At 35.3% G+C, this 18,406-nt stretch overlaps 2 pseudogenes; one reads left to right on the top strand and one right to left on the bottom strand.

Moving 5' to 3' along the window:
* The first annotated feature begins 4,037 nt into the window (after nt 1-4,037).
* On the top strand, nt 4,038-6,828 carry LOC143598639 (uncharacterized; annotated as a pseudogene).
* A 2,325-nt stretch (nt 6,829-9,153) lies between these two features.
* On the bottom strand, nt 9,154-16,945 carry LOC143598642 (uncharacterized; annotated as a pseudogene).
* Nucleotides 16,946-18,406: the final 1,461 nt, after the last annotated feature.

Here is an 18,406-nt window from a genome sequence, read left to right as displayed (position 1 = left end):
AAAATGATTTCATGAACTAACAAACGGTACAACAAACTAACCTACTTTGATAAATACATTAAACCATCAAGTCTTCACTTTGAACATATAATAATTTCTTCTCGAACACTTGTGATACTCATGAGTAGTTATACTTGAATAATATTTTTTTCTTTAAACACTCGGGTTATCTACTTGTGAGCATAATATTCACGAGTAGTTAAAGTACTCGGAGTAAACCCTTAGGCATTTAATCAACTCCAGTACTTGCGTGTATAGCCAGCTACTCGGATAAGAATAAATACTCAGGGCTTATCCTTAATGGAAAAAACCCAACTTGGTAATATGTTGTAGCAAGTTGAAAAGTTTGTTCATTTGTTTACGACTTACAAAATGATAATAATAAAATTTTAATAGGTTCAACATTCAAGTTATTATTAGATAATCGATACATCTTTGAATATAATTAATATGATGGAGAATAACATCCTTAGAGCATACATAATGTGCTTCAAATTTTTAGGGTTGAATTTAGTGGTGTCAAGCAACAGGCTCGTCTATGAGAATTTATGTCTTGTCGAGCCAAAATAAAAAGAACGTGTACCTCAACGAGTAACGAAGTATTTAAGCTAGTTTTTTTAAAACGACATTAACATTATAACAATAGACATAACAACTAACAAATAATTCTTCAAGCTCTCCAAGCATTATAGACAGCAAACTAAGACTTTTTTTATTGCATCATCTAGTTATTTTTTTTTTTGTTTTGAACACCAGATTGTTCTTTAGAAGGCACATTCCTGTTATTTAAAAACAAAATTAATAATTATATACAACTATCACACTAACATAGTAATACATTATACACATATTGCAAATTAAAATTAATAAATTTCAAATATCACAAATAATGACCTAAAGTCCTAAATCGTTTGCCCTCACTATCTCATACGAAGTCATGATGCAACTAATTAACTAAATCAGTCAATGAAAGTAAAAGATATGTATGTATCAATATATCACAATTCACAACATGAAAACCATTTAATGATAAATGATTTAAATCTTCGGTCAACACACAAAGTCTAAAAGACAAAAAAAAAAAATCAAAACAAAAAAAAAACATTATTATAAGGATTTTGGAAGTCACAACCAGGATTTGGTCGATTTCTCGTATTCAATACTCTAGCTTCCGGTCTTTTAGAGGTCACAATTAGGATTTTGGAATCGGCCTCTGGTCTCTAAGTTGTTTTGGTAAAAAATTACACGAGGATAATCAAGTAAGACGGGTCAAATACGTACACAAGTGATGACATGGCAAAAGGATATGTTGAATAATTATGGACATGAATCATGTCGGAAAAGAGAATCAAACTTCCGTAGATAAGTTGGTGTGACCGCGACTTTGGGGGAATACGGTGTTATGACCGATGGATGCACTTATTTAACTTAAAATATTTACCTTAGTGGGCTGCAATTGAGTCAAGGGCCTTGCCCGTACTGGGCCTCAAGTCCATCCGCCCATGTTTGTTAAATAGATTGGTTTGGATGATAGTATATTCAAGTAGAGGTGAAAAAAAAAACCGGAACCCGAAAATAAAATCCGGAACCTGTTTTTTTACCTTGGTTTTTAATACCTGAACCTGTACCCGGCTCTACCTGTAGGGTACGAATACGGTATGCATTTCAGTACCAAAACACGTACCCGAACCGGACCCGATTTGTACCCGGTAATACCTGAAACCTGCAACTGGTTCGATACCCGAAAAATAATCTTAAAAAGTGCAACCCCTTAAAAAATCCAACCTATACACCAAATATACCCGAAAATATGGGATAAACTAAAGAAAAAACACAAATATCCTAACTAAATAACTAATATTGACTATGATATTAAAAAAACAATAAAAACTGGGTATGGTGAGGCTTGAACCTGCAACCTCCCAAAGATAAAACAAGGGACTTTCCACTAAACCAGTTCAGCCTTAATAGTATGGGTTCCAAGTATTAATTTTTATGGGGTCCTTACAAAATTTAATATACCGTCTCTAAGTAATTTTTAAAAAACATTGGTGTCCCGGGACCCCGATGGGAACTATGTGGGTCCGCCCCTGCCGAACCTGATATATAGGGTATGGTTTTTAGAGGCAATACCCGGACCAGAACCTGACCTGAGTATTGTCAATACCCGATTTTCTAATACCTGGTCATACCCGAACCCGTTCCATACCCAAAACCAGATATTTGAAAAACCCGATTTGTGCACCTCTATATTCAAGTAAGGATAATTACATTTTTCACATGAATAAGGAGAGCATCTTTGTTAGATTGTATTACTTATTTTTAATAAAAAGCGACCCACTTTCCTATTGCATACTTCTGGTTCATTTCATGTTGAGTTGTTCTAGTGATAAAATGTGTTTTATAAATAAAACTGTTGGTTTATAAAGAAATGGTAAACTACATATACTACAAACGAAGTGTGATTAAAACTTACGTGAGACATGCTCTTCGAAAATATGTGGATATTAGTTAGCATCTCCTACTGTTGATTAATTTCAGTAGTATATTATTTTCCTTTGAATTAGTTTACAGTTCTAGCAAAATAAAAAGAGATTGAACGAGTTTGATAACTTAAGAGAACCAATATGGAAAGATCGCATGTTTCTATAAATAAAAGTACAGTAATAATCAAGTGAGTATGATTTGAAAAGAAACAAAATACAGAGGCCTAATATGTAAATTCAAAATTGAGGATGTATGATGTGTTGGGGATTTTGGGAATATGCACTTGGATTTTCAAAGATTCATATGAAAACTTTCGGATTAAAAGTTATTTGTGGTTCTCAAATACTTTAATCGAAAAAACTCAGAATTCGAGACAAGAACTTAGTATTAATTTCGTGAGAATCATGAACCAGAAGAAAAAAAAAATACGACGAAAAAGAAACGAATGCTCCTTTATCTCTAGAGCAATTAGGGCTTCAAGTTAAATGTCTTCTACAATTATATTTTGAAATTTGAATATAGTTAATACTCCTTCCGTCCCATTTTAAATGTCCATTTTTCTATTTTTGGTTGTCCTAATATAAATGTCATTTCTATACATATAAATTCAATTTTCAATTGTGCACTTACTATTACATACTAGATGTTTCTAATGGTTTTTAGCCATAAAAACTTAAATGACATTATTGTCATTTTACAGCTCATAAAATAAAATGATCAAACATTTCTTAATTTATGTGTTTTGGGTCCCATGACATTTAAATGGGACGAAGGGAGTATTACCTTCATATTAAAACTTATAATTATGTGTGTCATATTTATAAAATTCATTTTATGACGAATTTTTACTGAAACACTTGTTAAAGAAATAAAAATTTTTCAAGCTTAACCTCATGCCAGGGGCTCTGCCGCCTCTGCCTCTTGGACAATGCCAGGGGCTTCCGTCCCTTGGACCCTGCTAACCAGGGGACTTCGCCCCTAACATCATAACAAACTAAAACAATCGTGTACTTGGCACATTCCTAACTTTCTTAATGTGTATTATAATTACATTGCTCAACCAGTTTATCCATTAATTTACATTAAAATACTAACATGATGCATGCATGCATATGTTTCACTGTTATGCACTTAATTTGTACTTCTTTAATTATGGAAATAAGCAAATACTAGACTTTAATATGATATAATAAAGTAAACTTGAAAAACAATTGCACACCGGCCATAAAGAGTTGCAATATGTATATATATATATATATAATAAAGAGTTGCAATATGTATATATATATATATATAATTAAGAGGTTTATAAAGCGTGTTTGGAAGCACCAATTGTTTATTAAAGGATATGAATGCGTCCATAGGTAAAGACATGAATGCCATGTGAAACCCAACTCCAATCCTGAACAATTAATTAATAAAGCTAGAGATAGGTGCTTATCTTATTTTACAAACTTTCAACTTTCACATTGACTAATACATACACACTAGACGTTGCCCGCGCGATCCCAGTTGTTTTCATTCTCAATTACTTCACTTGTTGATAAACAATGCAGCATACATCCTACATTCTCACTCATCTTATGATTCTCCTTTTCATGTTATCAAACGAAGCCTATGCAACTTATTTCAAGAACTCATTAGAAGCAAAAGCTTTGTTTGCAACTAACTGGTGGAGAGATGTAAATGCTTCAGATGATCATTGTTCTTGGGAAGGAATTTTTTGCAATGAAGCAGGAAGTGTCATTGAGATACGCCTACTCAATCATTACCTTGGTCTTGGGGATCGACCTCATCTGGGAAGCCTCGACTTCTCTTCATTTTCAAACCTTGTTAGCCTGTCTATTGAACACTGCGGTCTTGAAGGAAGCATCCCATAACAAATTGGTTTGCTCTCAAATCTCACCTCTCTTTCACTTTGGGGTAATCGACTCATAGGTAACTTATCTGTTTCCCTCACAAATCTCACCCGTTTAGAATACCTTGATCTTGGTTTTAACCATTTAAGTGGTAAGTTACCCGACTCTTTCACCAATCTCATCCGTTTGAAATACCTTGATCTTTCTCATAACCATTTTAGAGGAGAGTTGCCTATATCTTTCGCCAATCTTACCCGTTTAGAACACCTTGATCTAGCTATTAACCAGTTCAGTGGTAACTTACCTAACCTTTTCACCAATCTCGTCCATTTGGAATATGTTCATCTTGATATGAACCAGTTTAGAGGTAAGTTGCCCGACTCTTTCACCAATCTCACTCGTTTGAGACTCCTTTCTCTTTCTAGTAACAATTTAAGTGGTGAGCTTCCAGTTTCTTTCACCAATCTCATCCGTTTGGAAAATCTTTATCTTTCTGGCAACAATTTCAGTGGTAAGTTACCTGTTTGGCTCACCATTAATCTAACCCGTTTAAAAGAACTTGCTCTTTCTAATAATAATTTCAGCGGTGAATTGCCTGCTACCCTATCCAATCTCATCAGTTTGGAATACCTTTCTCTTTATGGCAACAATTTTAGTGGTAACTTGCCTGTACCTCTCGCCAATCTCACCCACTTAGTATCCATTTATCTTAGTGAAAACCAACTTACGGGTCCAATCCCACCATCATATGGTTCCATGGTCAATCTCACAGTCCTAGACCTGAGCACAAATCAGCTGACTTCATCTATCCCAAAGGATATTATTAATTTGAAAAGCCTAGAAACCTTGAATCTGGCTGACAACAATTTTGACGGTCCAATTCCCTCAATTTTTGGTAATCTAAGCCGACTGAACCTTTTGAACCTTAGCAGGAATTCCATAAGTGGTTCAATATCTCCAGATATAGCCAATTCGATGAACTTACAACAACTAGACCTTAGTCGTAATAGTCTTGTGGGCCCTGTTCATGGAAACATGTCAAGACTTTCTTACCTTGATGTTTCATCAAACCAGCTGTCGGGTAATTTGTCCTTTCAAAATTCCTGTAGTCTACAACATCTAGACCTTTCTATGAATCGCATGACTGGAGCTATCACAAGCCTTGTTGTTTGCCATCACTTACAGTTCTTGGACCTTACTAGTAATAATTTTGTTGGAAAGGGACTTAGCAAGTTGGTGTTCCCAGAGTTGAAGACGTTAAATCAGTTTTTGAATAACAATCTGACTGATGTCGGCCCAACTGGTCCTTCAGTCCAGGATGGAGGAGTTGGCTTGTCATGCAATGCGCTGAGTGGACAATCAACCTGCAAAGAACATATTCCAAGAAACAAACTAGTTCACTATTTGGCTATTTTTCTGCCCATCATCATGCTATTGTGCTTCTTGCTTCTTGGTTACGTGTGCTACATCAACCGCAAGGGTACCCAAAAAACTATTCAGCCAGAAATATATAGACATGGAAATGTATGCACGATTTTGAATTATGATGGAACAGTTGCATATGAAGACTTCATCACTGCCACAGAGGATTTTGGCCTCAAATACTGCATTGGAACAGGTGGCCATGGTAGCGTTTATGAAGCAAAACTGCCTGACGGTAAAATATTTGCTTTGAAAAAACTCCATCGTTTTGAAGCCGAGCAACCAACTTTCGACCAGAGTTTCAAGAATGAAATCCAAGTGTTAACCAACCTAAGGCATAAAAACATTGTCAAACTCTATGGCTTTTGTTTGCATAACAAATGTAACTTCCTTGTATATGAATACATGGAAAACGGGAGCCTGTTTTGTGCCTTGAGTGACAGTAAACTAGCTATTGAAGTGGGCTGGATGAAGAGGGTGAACATCATCAAAGATGTAGCTTTTGCTTTGGCATACATGCATCATGATTGCAGCCCGCCTATCGTTCATAGAGATATCAAGCAACAACATTCTCTTGAACTCAGAAATGGAAGGGTTTGTTGCTGACTTTGGAGTTGCCAAATTGCTTGACCCTGATTCCTCCAACCAAACAGTAACTGTAGGAACTACGGGATATATTGCTCCAGGTAATCTTGCCTTTCTTTTATGTCTAATACAGTTGAAAGTTTTCTAATAATTCTTTGGTGTATATATTTGTCATGCAGAACTAGCATATAACATGATTGTGACTGAGAAATGTGACGTGTATAGCTTTGGGGTGGTGGCACTTGAGATAATCGGAGGAAAGAATCATGGAGACCTCCTGTCATCACTAAACAACTATTCGATAGGTCATGGTACAAGATTGGAAAATATATTGGACAAGCGACTCCCTTATCCGGCCGATAAGACAATTGAAAAGAACATCATGCGGGCTTATAATGTAGCCCTGGCATGCATTCTCACAGATCCAAAGTGTCGACCAACAATGAGAGAAGTGTGTCAGGAGTTATCGTGTTGAGGGCGTTATTTGGGTCATCTCTAAACTTAATCACATCGAGAACAACCCTTAATAACACTCGTGTCATCAACAAATAAAGCTGTAAACTTGAAACATTTAACAATCGCAAGTCACTTCCTCCTTTGAAATTTGGGTTAATGACATCTTTAATTTCTAGTTTTTTAAGCAATACGGAGTAGTATCTTCATTCCGTATAGAGATAGTATTATGCGTTAGTGTCAAATACAGATAGGTGGCATCCCATTTAATCCTGGATAAATCAATCTGCTATAAAAATTTATTATTTCGTAGCTATAAAAATCAACAGCTAAGTTCTTTTTAATATATTGGTTAGTTTCATACAATATTTAACAAAAAAGATCCTTAAATTGGTTTATTTTCCATAAAGAAAATCCGTGATTTTGTTTCCCATAGAAAGTCAATATTCACAAAAACTAGATACATTTTATATCAGAAATTGGTGATACAAAGTATATATTATAAATGTAGTAAATTGCTAACGGAATACAAAGTATTATATATTTAGTAATTATTCACAATGGCTATATAGCATTATAGCTATAAGCTCATACCTGGAACAGGAATTTACAAAATTAAGTTATAACTTATAAGTGTAGCCCAAGTTAACAAAGCCAGCTGATAGCCTAAAAGTTTTTCGAGTAGTCAATTCATCGAGCAGCTGGTGTGGACTTTATTTAATAAATTGTGAAAATGTCAAATTTGGGTCACCCGAATTCTCATGTTTAAACAAGAAACATCATTAAATTGAAGTATACATGTTTAAATACATGTAGCTTGGCTTGCACATGTGTTGCTGGTGCCTTATACTTTAAAACTCTTACTTTTGTAAAATAAATAAGATAATGCAATTTAATATTGAATTTCATTTGGTAAGATCAAGTAAGTTATTTAATGAAATAACTCGTGTAAATCTAAGTTGAAAAGTTTACTACATAGATCAAGTAAATCTAAGTAAGTTGGTAAGATCAAGTAAGTTATTGCTCATAGATCTAAGTTGAAAAGTTTACTTTGGGTTGATTGGTGTAAATATCCGTTAGACATGGTGTAATTTTCGGTTTGTGGCCCGGGGTTCCTTTCTTTGAGGACGCTCGTGGTTGTTCTTAATGAAATTTACCTTCCAAAAAAAAGTAAGTTAGTTAAGTTTTTATGTAGCAATATTTAGGTTTAATAAATTAAATCGCTCAATGTTGGCAAGACTGGTACAAACTCTAATTAATACTAGAGCCGTCTTCGAGATGTTGAGTGTCATGTTACTCTGTTACTTTAAAAATGGGTCCTTATATATAGTTTTCATGATATATAGGCACTTATTGCATTATCTAATATATATAAACTACAAGTTTGGTGTCGCTAAGCCGGCACTGGGCCGCGGCACCTTACTTGTCCGTACAATTTTTTTTTTTCGTTTTGGTATCGTGACGAACATAATGGACGTTGACCGAATGATAATTTATTTTTATTTTTTTTGTTTTAATTCTGGTATTATAACGAACGTGACGAAAACCGACCCAATTCGCATAGACTCAACGTCTCAACGTCCCGGACCGACAACGCTCGATTTTACCAACACCCGAATTTACCGGCTGACAGCCTTACACCACCCCACTATAGTCCACTCAAGTTTTATATTTATTTTCGTTTGTAGCTCTGTTACCATAACAAACATAGCCGAAACCGATCGAATTCGTGTCCAGTTACTGCTTTAATGCTCGGGATTGACAATGTTTGGATTTTACCATCGCCCGGGTTTACATAAGAAACAAACTTCGTTTTAAATAATTTATTTTTTGTATATTTTAATTTGATGAACGTATATATATTTGGACGCTAAAATTTTACCAGTGGTGCCTATACTATAAAGAATGTAATCGATACTAACTGAATTCACGTTAACTCACCGGTAACGCTTGGGTTTTACCAACACCTAAGTTTCAATGTTAAGGTTTTATTATTTGACCCGGCGCAACGCGCCGGGATGAAAATCTAGTTAACAATAAACAAAAACTATATGGGGGTAAAAACTTGTTGGGTTACGTGTGTATGATTGGATTTAAGTTTAAACTTAACTAAAGGTTGTTATTTTACAACTTTTTATAAATATATGGAAAAAGAAACTTCTATAATGGGCCCTAGGCTGCACCCACTGTTGGTCCACCTCCTAGCCGGGCTGATTATTATCATTTCGTGAACCCTATTTGTTAGCCACATATAAATAATTTGAAGCTTATTTATATCTCGTGAGTGAGTTAAGGAATTTTCTTTTATCATGTTGGGGGTGATAAAAGCTTTGAAGAAGACATTGAGTAGTTCTAAAGATGTGGAATGATATAGAAACATACACTTGGAACCTACATAATTTTGGTGAATGTGGCAATGAGAGAGATACAGTATGCAAGTGAGATATATAAATACAATCATCATACGAGTATGGTTGTGGTTTATTCTCAATATGGTAAAGTTGGAAGGTAGCCCAAATGATGCTCTCAACGCGATAATTCTTGGGATACATTTCTCATTGTCGGTCGACACTTTGGATTTGTGAGAATGCATGCTAATGCCACATTACAAACACGCATGATTTCCTTTTCGATTGACCTGTTAGTTGGATAAGGGAGTCGCTCGTCCAAGATATTTTCCAGCATTATACCATGACAAGTTGAATGGTTCAGTGATGACAGGAAGTCTCCAGGATGCTTCCCTCCGATTGTCTCAAGTGCCACCACCCCAAAGCTATACACGTCACATTTTTCGGTCATAATCATGTTATAGGCAAGTTCTACATTATTATATACACCAAAGAATCGATCATTAGCAAAATTCTTATGATAATAGACATAAAAGAGGTTTAAGATTACGTAGAAATACCAGGAGCGATGTATCCCACAGTCCCTACAATGGCTGTTTGGTTGGACGAATCCGGGTCGAGCAATTTGGCTGCTCCAAAGTCACCAACAAAACCTTCCATTACTGAGTTCAAGAGAATGTTATTGCTTGATATGTCTCTATGAACGATTGGAGGGCTGCAATCATGATGCATGTACGCTAGAGCATGGGCTACATCTTTGACAATGTTCACCCTCTTCATCCAGTCCACTTCAACAGCTAATTCATTGTCCCTCATCGCACAAAATAAGCTTCCCTTCGCCATTATAATATCCCCAAAGCCGTGTAAAGTGGGAGTCAACGGCAAAGAGGATATTTTACTCAACAAGATTCTACTTTTATTTTGGAAATCCCTAAAGGGTGTCTTTATTACGAAAATAATTGACCAATCATTTTTGAAACTTTCAAATTTGTATTCACTTGATTGTTTTTTTTCATTTATAAACTAGCTTTCATTCTGTCATATTACGAGTTTGTTTTACATTATTAATTTATAATATTTAATTTTATATATTGTAATACAGGGTATAATAAAACAAAATAAAAAATACAATTATATATAAAATTTGCCATGTCATCAAATCCTTAGGGTTTGATGAATACAAATTTCAACTTCCTTACCTTATCAAATTCTCTCTCTCTCTCTCTCTCTCTCTCTCTATATATATATATATATATATATATATATATATATTTGCCACATAAAATTGATTCACTCTTGGTATTTATTGTACTTGGAAAACAAAAAACGTTTTAGGGTATTTGTGGGTAGATATTACCAATAATTTTGTGGTTTGTTGGTATTTGAGGGTAGAATTGAAGTGTCAATGCAAGATTATGCGGTATATGGGTAGTACTCATGAGTGTCCCTTCCCCACTAAGTTAATCAATATTGGTGAAATACAAAGCAAATTTAGATGATCATGAATATCTTTGTATGATTTGTGATATTGTTAGTTTTAATTTATAAAATAACTAGGATATAGCCCGCGTAATACACAGGTGGTTAAAAAAAATACAAAAAAGGTTAAATTTAATAATATATGTAATAACATATCTTATGGATTCATAAGATATAAATAATGATAATATCTTTTATATTCATAAATATTTAGAAAACCTCATTTAATACAACATTTAAAGTTACATTTGTAATTTTGTTAGTAATTCTATATATGATAGTAATATTAGTTGACATCCTAGTTGGGTACTATAGTTGAATGATATGTGGAATGGTTTTGCTTTAATAGCATAGGTAGATGACATAAGTGTATTCATAAAAGAATACTGAAAAAGGGGTGTATCTTGACTAAGCTCCTGCATTTCCGCGTGGCAGGATCGCTTATGATTTAATGTATGCGCGCAACCTTACATCGACTTTATTAAATGTGTTGTTTTCCACGACTTGAAATTAACCATGACCTCATGGTCGCAAAGTAGCCATCTTAAACAATTGCTCCAAGGCCTGCCCTCTCTTATAAGAATAATGAAAGTCTGCTCTATCGCTAAAAAAATTCGTCGTTTAATTGAGACACATTTAATCGGTGCTGCCGTGAGCTAGAGTAAACACTGTATAGATTATAGAATTCATTCCTACTGGGCCATTATTTGGGCTTTCACACTCACATACATAGTTACATAGTAATATAACATGCAGAGGTGCACAAAAAATTGTATAGATGCTATTACTTACTCTAGCTAATGGGCGATGGCAGCACCGATCAAATAATGTGTTCAATTAAACAACGAAAAGATTTTAATATTTTTAGCGAAAAAAACTCGGAACCGGAATCGAAAAAAACTCGGAACCGGACTTTTACTATCCGAACCTGTACCCAACCCTACCCGTATGGTACATACATGGTATGCATTTTTGTACTAAAACTTGTACCTGGAACCGGACATGGTTTGTACCCAGTAATACCCGAAAATCATAACCGGTTCCATACCCGGAACTGGGTTTTTCAATACCTGAAACCGAGTTTTTAAATAGTCGATCTATACACAAAAAATACTTAAAAAATACCCGAACAATGCACCAAAAAATTGCAGCCCCTTAAAAATCTACCCCGAAAAATATCCGGAAAAAACCCGAAAAAAACCCAAAAATAAGTTTTTTTTCACTACCCGGAAATATGGTATTCAAATACCCGTTCTACATCCGACCCGAACCCGGCACATAAGGTATTATTTTTAGATACCATACCTGGACCCTAACTTGAATCTAACCCGGACAGATATTGCCAATACCCGGTTTCATACCAGAAACTGGGTATTAGAGAACCCGATTTGTCTACATGCATGTATGCACTTTTAGTCATGGGCTTTATCCCTTTTATTTAAACTTACCCCGAATAGGCAATTTCATTTCATCAAATTTAATTCCAATTCTAAATGATTGTTCACTGAAAACCCACTCTGGTCAGTTTTGGATGGTGCTTGAACTTAATGGATCATCAAGGTATTATCTTGATACAGTACCTAATGGGATGGTTCTTGAACCACCTTTACACAGATGACAAACCGAACCTGGATAATTTGATAGATCGTGTTAGAGACACTTTCCTGGATTAACAATTCGACCCTAATTGCCTGGGTTTCATTAATTTTAATCTCGGATAATTTATCAAACAAAACTTTGATTCCAGGCACCAAATCGAAGTCACGAACGAAAATATATGTATGAATTTTTCCGTGTTCCCTGAAAGTGCTAATCTCTTCCATTTAATTTGATCCAGAGTATCAATCAAAATTTACGTTCAAAGTTTCTGTTCACTTCAAAATTGATTAATCAAATATGTGGACATTTTATTAGGATAAATGCACAAATCAATTTTTCAGAAGTCAACCGATTTCCGTTGGTTACAAAACTATCTGTTATATAAACTTTAAATTAATATACATAATATTAATATAAAATAATGAAAAACAATATCATTTGACCCGTAACTTTATTAGAATTAAACTAGTAGTACATACAATACATGTGTGCACTATGCACTGACCGGCTTGTATAAGTTCCAACTACACAAAATGGCCAGTGACACTAAAATAACTAACAACTTCTATTAACCATGTTGTAGCTGTACTTAATGGACGATGTGGGAAATTAACTATTGGTCCAAATGAGTCATTTTACATCAGGTCAAATGTGTCCAGGTAACAATTGATAGGCTTTCTTTATTAGACCATCAGCTATGGGCGCGGTGGAGGGCGGCCTTGGGGCGCGGAGGGCGCGAAACACCGTCGGGAAGGGGGCGCGGAAGGTTGGGCGAAGTGGGTAGGGGAACGTTGGGCGCCTTTCTCTCAACACCTCTCACACACATCCATGTGTGTATACATATAGAGGCGTCAATGGGCTTTAAACCACAGTGAGGCATTATTGGTTAGGGTTTCGATACCCGCAGTGCTTACGTGACGCTGACGTGACACTGTGGAGGGGCTTCGATGCCCCCTAGCATATAGAATGGTCTTAAAACAAATCTCCAGGGACAAAAAGGTAATATTTATTTGTAAAAGCTTTACAATTGGTGCAGACATGTATATGATCATCATCAATTCTATGATCATCATCAATTCTATATTACATAGGCTGGGTTCCACTAGGGGTTAAAATATTTTAAAACATATGATGTGGTGCAAAATTTGCATACCAAATATATGTTTAGTGTCTTTATAGTATTTGATCTACTTAGTAATCAATGTTAAAGTGCAATAGCTACTAGTCATCTAAGCTTTAGGTCAGCCCTTTTTCAATGTGTTCTTGATTCTATAAACTGCTACCATCACTTTGTCTCTATAACATACATATATTTGGGCCCTACAATATGCTAAATATGGAATGCCATAGATTGAGTAGCACATGTAAGTACATTCGTGATAAAATTATATATATATATATATATATATATATATATATATATATATATATAGTTAGTGATCTGTGAGAATGCATGCTAATTCTCACATGATAATTCCTGAGACACATTTCTCATTGTCGGTCGACACTTTGGATCTGTGAGAATGCATGCTAATGCAACATTGCAAACGCGCGTGATTTCTTTTAATATTGACATGTTGGTTGGGTAAGGGAGTCGATTGTCCAGAATTTTTTCCATCACTATACCAGGACTAGTTGAATGGTTCAGCGATGACAAGAGGTCTCCGGGATGCTTCCCTCCAATTGTCTCAAGTGCCACCACCCCAAAGCTATACACGTCACATTTCTCCGTTACAATCATGTTATATGCAAGTTCTGCAGATCATATATACCAAAGCATTGTTACAAAATTTTCAAAACATAATAAGAGGGGTAAGATCAAACAGAAATATACCTGGAGCAATGTATCCCAAAGTTCCTACGATTACCGTTTGGTTGGAGGAATCCGGGTCTAGCAATCTGGCTGCTCCAAAGTCACCAACAAATCCTTCCATGTCTGAGTTCAAGAGAATGTTGTTTGTTGATATGTCTCTATGAACAATAGGCGGGCTGCAATCATGATGCATGTATGCTAAAGCATGAGCTACACCTTTGATAATGTTCACCCTCTTCATCCAGTCTACTAAAACAGCCAATTCACTGTTGCTCAAGGCACAAAATAGGCTTCCCTTTTCCATGTATTCGTATACAAGGAAGTTGCATTTGTTATGCAAACAAAAACCATAGAGCTTGACAATGTTTTTGTGCCTTAGGTTGGTCAACACTTGGACTTCATTCTTGAAACTCCGGTCGAATGCAGGTTGCTCGGCTTCAAAACGATGTAGTTTTTTCAAAGCAAATGTTTTACCATTAGGCAGCTTGGCTTCATAAACACTACCATAGCCACCGGTTCCAATGCAGTATTTGAGGTCAAAATCCTCTGTAGCAGTGATGAAGTCTTCATACGCAATCGTACCATCATAATTCAATATTGAACAAACATTTCCATGTTTCTTTCTTTTAGGCTGGATATGTTTTCCGCTAGCCATGTAGATTTTGTAGAACATGTAAACAAGAAGCAATAAGCAAAGTCCCACGATTATGGGAACAAAAGTGGTCCAATGGTGGACTTGTTTGCTTTTTAGAATATGTTCTTCCGAGGTTGATTGTCCATATAAAGCATTGCATGGCCATCCAATATTTCTATCATGTACTGAAGAAGGATCAGGCATGATTGCAGTCAGATTATTCAGAGACAGATTTAAGAACTTCAAATGCCCGAAATCAAAAGTATGAAGTTCTTCTCCAACAAAGTTATTATTACTAAGGTCCAAGTCCTCTAAGGTCATTGCAAACAAGCAAACTTGTGATAGCTCTAGTCATATGATTCATAGAGAGGTTTAGATACCTTAAATAACAAGCATTGCACTGAAACGATACATTTCCTGACAACTTGTTTGATGAAAGATCAAGGTAAGAAAGCCGTCCAAGTTCAGGATGAACAGGACCCACAAGTCTATTATGATTAAGGTCAACATGTTGTAAGTTCCATAAACTTGCTAAATCTGGAGGTATGTGGCCACTTATGGAATTCATGCTAAGGTTTAAAATTTTCAGTGGACATAGATTACGAAAGCTTGAGGGAAGTGGACCGTCAAGACTGTTGACACCCAGATTCAACATTTGTAGGTTTTGTAAATTAGTAATTTCCTTTGGTATTGGACCAGTAAGTTTGTTCATACTAATGTCCAAGTAGTTCAAGTCAACGCATTCACTACTTAGATTAGTGATATCTCCTGTCATCAGATTCATAGAGAGGTCTAGATGCAGTAGATGACAAGGATATTGAAATGACACGTTTCCCGTCAACCGGTTTGATGAAAAATCAAGGTAAGAAAGATTTCCAAATTCAGGATGAACAGGGCCCACAAGACTATTATGATTAAGGTCGACTTGTTGTAATTTCCTCAAATTTGCGATATCTAGAGGTATGGGACCACTAATGGAATTCTTGCCAAGGTTCAGATACTCCAACTGGCTTAGGTTACCAAAACTTGAGGGAATTGGACCTTGGAAATTGTTGTCACCCAGATTCAATGTTATTAGGTTTTGCAAATTACCAATTTCGTTTGGGATGGATGCATTGAGATGGTTTGTGCTCAAGCCTAGGACTGTGAGATTGAGCATGGAACCATAAGATGGTGGGATTGGGCCCGTAAGTTGGTTATTACTAAGATCAAGGAATTTTAAATGGGTGAGATTGACAAGGGAAGCAGGTAAGTTACCTGAGAGTTGATTCCCCCAAAGTGAAAGTTGGGTGAGATTTGAGAGCAAACCAATCTGCTGTGGGATGCTTCCTTCAAGACTACAGTTGCCTAAAGTGAGGCTAACAAGGTTTGGAAATGAAGACATGTCAAGGCTTCCCAGATTACCTTCAAGCTGCTTCTCACGACTGTAAATGTTTATCTCGATGACACTTCCTGCTTCATTGCAATAGATTCCATACCAAGTACAATGATTGGAAGCATTTACATATTGTGGCCACCAATTAGTTGCAACCAAAGCTTTTCCTTCTAATGATGAACTGTTGAAATGGGTGGCGGTGGTTTGTGATAACATGAAAAAGAGGATCATAAGAAAAAGATGGGCAATAGTATTAGTATGCCACATTATATAAATATTAATATTGTTTATTGCTTATTTATCAACAAACTGAACGAGTGTGGCTTTATGGATTCTCAAGTGTTATTGGATATATAATTATATATAAATGCTCCCAAAGCCGTGTTGTTAACTTTGGAAGTCAACGACAAAAAGGAGCCTTTAGTCAACAGTGGTCCTAGTAAAAAAATTTGACCGATCATCTTACGTAATACATTTCACAAACACCAGAGCAATTGGTAAGAGTTCAGATAGTGTAATGGGGTATATGCTAGGGATGAGCAAATTCGACCGGTACCAAAGTTTTGAGTTTCGGGATCGATATGGTACCGGTATTTCCCGAATTTTTACCTTCAATACCGGTACCAAACTAAAAATTTCAACACAAGTACCAAGCATTTGTGATTTTCAGGATCGATATTTTCGGTACCTGTGCGGTACCAAGCTCATCCCTAGTATATGTCTATGAAATTGTGATCACTTAAAACTTTTTAATAATTTCCAACACAAACAAACATATTTACAACATTCTCACTTTCACATGTTACATGAAGATTTGATTAACAGTTTGAAGATAATAGAAGATTATAATAATGCATTTTTTTAATACATGATTTACCTTTTTCTTAAATACAAAAGGAGTAGTGGTAGTACACTAGTACCCACCGCCATTTGCACAGCTACCCATTGAGATCACCCACCTTGGCTCAGGCATCTAGTCATACCCCCTTGCAACAATGCTCGTATTAATGATATATAATGAAAAAAAAAAGACTAGATGATAGAAAAGCTTTTTGATATTTCAACATAATATACTTGTGAATATAAGATAGTCTTTTAGGTCATTTTATCTACTACATGCTTAAATAACGAAAATCATCCAAACACTCTTAACAATTCAGGATCACTAGAGGCAATAATGCAACTCCAACCTACAGAAGCACATCTAAGCTATATGCCTATATCTCATGCAGCACATCTTATTACACTAATGGTCTGTTTTGATTATTCAATTATCAATAACACATAATAATTATATAAACATATACAAAGAACCACCTAAATATCATATGTTGAAATGAAAGTTCACAGATTTACAGCTACATAATTCAAATGATGTAAATGCCTAATCATTATACAGAACCTCCAATATTCATCATAAAAATATTCACCTTAACAATTTAAAATCATTCTCCCAGGCCTTCTCCTTAAAACACGTAGTAAAAATGTGTAAGATGTGAAACATGAGTGGAATCACTGGAAGTATGGAACCAAAAACAATCATCAAAACAGGATCAGAATCAACAACAGGACATGAACAAAACTGCAAACATAACCAAAAATCAAAACTGCAAACAGGACCTCGACTAAAAAGCACTCAACTATGACTACTGTGAGTAAAGTCCTCCTCACTCCTAAGTCCTAAAGGCATTGTCAATCACGTCAAACCACTAATCTGCTCTTAAAAGACACCAAAACACATAATTCAAGCACCACAAACAAAGCTTACCGGTCAAAAGTTTCTAACTTGCTACCAGTTTCCTTTAAAATCTCCTATATTTGTAGCATCTTTTTTTAAAAAAGACCCACAAACATAAAACAGTATACAGTCCATAGTCCTGAAACCCTATACAACAAGTATACACAATACAATTCAGAAACTTTATCTCTACAGCCTACTAATTGCCTTTCAAAACAATTAGCAAACTACGACTTACATTACGAGCTAGTGCTGTAAATGAATGGTTCCCAAACAGCTAACCAAACAAAATTTCTTGTTTGTGTTCGTTCATCAAGGATATGAACTTGTTCATAAACGCAAACGAACAAACACAAGCAATATTTTATTTAATTTGGCTAACCTAAATTGGTCAAGGTCAGTAGCGCTTCGGTCCAGCTACCAAGTTTGTGTTGGTGTCTCTTTTTAACATTCATATTGATATGTTATATTTACATATAAACTAATTACATAATACTCATATATATTTTTGTTTATGGTTAATAAAATTACTTAAATCTTATATGATAAGATTAGAAAAGTAAATAAAAAGATTAAAAACCTTTAATGAACAAACAAACATAAATGAACTTAAA

The sequence above is a fragment of the Bidens hawaiensis genome, unplaced genomic scaffold (genome assembly GCF_021521415.1).
Source record: "Bidens hawaiensis isolate Kalapana, Puna unplaced genomic scaffold, B.hawaiensis_p1.1 tig00050616_1, whole genome shotgun sequence".
In the NCBI taxonomy this organism is placed as follows: domain Eukaryota; kingdom Viridiplantae; phylum Streptophyta; class Magnoliopsida; order Asterales; family Asteraceae; genus Bidens; species Bidens hawaiensis.
Note: the sequence above shows the minus strand (reverse complement) of the source record. Positions and strands in the feature narration are given on the sequence as shown.